The sequence below is a fragment of the Panicum virgatum genome, chromosome 1N (assembly GCF_016808335.1).
Source record: "Panicum virgatum strain AP13 chromosome 1N, P.virgatum_v5, whole genome shotgun sequence".
In the NCBI taxonomy this organism is placed as follows: domain Eukaryota; kingdom Viridiplantae; phylum Streptophyta; class Magnoliopsida; order Poales; family Poaceae; genus Panicum; species Panicum virgatum.
The window spans coordinates 52,928,308-52,931,695 of record NC_053145.1 but is presented as its reverse complement, the minus strand read 5'-3'; positions in this window follow the sequence as shown (position 1 = coordinate 52,931,695).

Sequence of the window (3,388 nt, the reverse complement as noted above, 5' to 3'; positions counted from 1 at the left end):
GTATAGGTTCACCGTACTATGAAGGGGGACGCATTTGAATGAATTTTAGGTTGTCAAAATGCTTCATTTGAGATGACATACTTGAGAGACACACTTTTCACTCACAAAACACTCCTTCACCCCCTTCATTTACTCCTCTCTCTCTCTCCCCGACCAACCACGCCTCCCTAGCCTTCATTCCTTAACTTCTCTCCATCCTAGAGCTTGATTCTTGCAAGGAAACACTTAGGGATTGAGAGGAAGTGAGATTCGAGGTGTTATTTGAGAGCACTCCGTGAGCTAGCACTTGTTCATCTCGAGAAGCACTTGAAGCAACCTTTGATTCATCGATTAGCATTTGTTACTCTTGGAGCTTAGCTCCTAGATGGTTAGAGGTGCCGGTGAGCTTCTATTCCTTTGTGGATGAGTCCCGGAAGTTTGTATTACCCCGTCCATCGTGGACATTTACTAGTGAGCAACTCAATCCTCCTACGTGGTTGATTGAGTGAGGGAAAGGGTTATAGGGCAATCCTGCTCTTTGTGAGCACCTCAACGGAGACGTAGCTCCTTTGTGGAGTGAACTTCGGGTTAAAATCTTGTGTCTCCTTTATTTTTGTTGTTCTTATTGTTCTTGAGCTATTCTTGACCTGATCTACTCGTTAATTGCATTCCTCTTGTACTAAACTGGTTCACAGGCTTAGCTACTTCATTTGTCAACTTTGTATTCAAAGGGATTTGTCAAAAGCTAAATAGATTTTAAATCTAGTGCAAGATTCTCTCTCTCTGCCGGATCATCCGACCCTATGCAGGATCATCCAGGCCTGAGAAGGACCGGAAGATCCGACATAGGGCCGGATCATCCAAACCTGATGATTTTCTGCCAAATTTTTTCAGGAAATTTTTAAACAGGCCTATTCACCCCCCCTCTAGGCCTAGTGTCAATCCTTTCAATTGGTATCAAAGCCTAATCTCTTGATTAAGTCTTAACCGTTAAGGGAAAAGCACTATGGCCGGTGAGACGTTCGAAAGTGGTGGTGGTGCTCCCTCCGCATACGAAGTCAATGATAGTGACTTCGAGGTTAGCGATGTTGAAGGTGACATGACTGAGGAAGAAATGGCAACCAAGCGAAAAAAGAAGATAAAGAAAAAGATGAATGAGAGAGTTGAAAAGAAGGCTCTAGCTCTTTTCAATGAAAGAATGAAGTTGGAAAATGAGAAGAAGAATCAACAAGAATTTCACACGATGTCTCATACATATGAGACTTCAAATTTCCAATCCTCCAACCTTTTTTTCTCTACCGTTCCAATGGGCAAACCTCCTCACTTTGATGGAACCGACTATGCCCGTTAGAGCGAAGACATGCAAGTGCATTTATATGGACTTAATCCACATCTTTGGACCATTGTGTGTGTAGGTGTGCTTCAACTTGGAGAAGGCGAAGTGGCTACTCCGGAACATGAGCATGATTTATTTCGCAATGCCCAAACCGTGAGAGTCATTAAAATGAAGAACAATGAAAATGAAGACAAGAAGTACAAAGGCAAGAGCAAGGACAAGAGTTATGACAAGGAGAAAAAGTACAAAGAGAAGAGCAAAGAGTACAAGAAGAAGCATGGCAAGGCTTGTGTTGGTGAAGGATGGGAGTCTAGTGTCGACTCCGACAATGAGGGCACGACATCTCTTGCCTTGCTCTCTACATCATCAACACCAAAACTCTTCAACAATCTCTCCGATGATGAAGATGAAGGCCCTATGTGCCTTATGGTCAAAAGGACTAAGGTATCAAACTATGCCAACCCTCCATCTTCTCCTACCTCCACATCTAGTGAAGTAGAAAATGACTTAGAGATAGAGGAGGCTCAACTCAAAGAAAACATGATAAAGAAGTTTGGCAAACTATGTTATAAACAAATAAAAAATTTATGGAGAAATTAGAGTAAAAGAAAGAGATTCTTAGAGAACAAGAAGAATTGCTCATCCTTGAGAATGAGAGAAACCTTGTTCTAGAAGAGTCTTTAGCCAAGGAAAAAGATAAGATTGAAAAATTGGCAACGGACTTGTCTCTTTCCAATAACTCAAATGTGAGGGTGTCAAAGGATTATGCCTTGGCAAATGATTCACTTGCTAGCCTAAAGAATGTTCATAGTGACCTTCAAGAGAGGCATTCACGCCTTGAAGATATATACAAAAATCTTGAAGTGAACTATAGCACTCTTTGGGAGAGTACCAAGTCTAATTCCAAAGCTACTCTTGACTCTAATGCCTCCACTAGCAAAGGATGCTCGAAATGTCATAATCATGATATAAATGCTTGTGTTACTAACCTTGCAAAGCTAGAAGAAGCAATCAAGGCTAAAGATGCTCAAATTTACAAGTTGAACATTGTAGTTGGAAAGGGAAATCTCAAGCCAAAGAGTGATTTTGAGTCACACCTGACTTATGACAAGGCTAGAAGGTTCCCAAGCATTAGTGATGGACTTGGCCACACAAGAGGAAACAAGACAAATGGCTTAATATTGTGAATGTCCACTCCATCCCACTTTGGAAGAAAAGAGCCAATCTTGGTGATTTGATGAACATGGCTCACTATGGCACAAAGTTGGGTGTTGACCAAGGTAAGAACAAGGTTGAAAGTGCAACAAAGGTCAACACAAGCAACAAGAACGTGTCACCTCCCATATCACGCAACTACACCATTCACTACACCGTGTTGATTCAAAATGGAAAGATGGTGGTCAAGTACATTGGTGCTCACACAAGGAAGTTGAGGAGTGTGTGGGTGTTCAAGATGGCTTATTCTAACCTCCAAGGACCCAAACAAGTTTGGGTTCCTAAAACTTGAGCCTTACTTTATTTTGTAGGCATACTCCTCTGGTGGAAGTGCATGGTTGATTGATAGTGATTGTTCAAATCATATGACCGGGGAGAAGGACTTGTTCACTTCATTGGAAACAGATGATATGTCCAAAGAAACTATTGTCTTTGGGGACAATAGCAAAGGAGAAGTGATTGGTTTGGGTAAAATTGCTCTTGCTCATAATAATTCAATTAATGATGTTTATTGGGTTGAAAAGTTGGGATACAATTTGTTGTCCGTCTCACAACTTTGTTTGATGGGCTAAATTGTCTCTTTACTAACGTGGGTGTGACCGTCACTAGAAGGGAGGATTCCTCTATTGCTTTTACGGGTCATTTAAAGGGCAAAATTTATCTTGTCGATTTCTTTAAGGAGAAAATTAAGCCTAAGACTTGTTTAGTGGCAAAATCCGACTTGGGTTGGCTTTGGCATCGCCGACTAGCCCATGTTGGCATGAGAAACTTGGCCAAACTTCAAAAGGGCGGGCATGTCCTAGGACTAACCAATGTTGTGTTTGAGAAAGACAGGTTATGTAGCGCATGTCAAGCTGG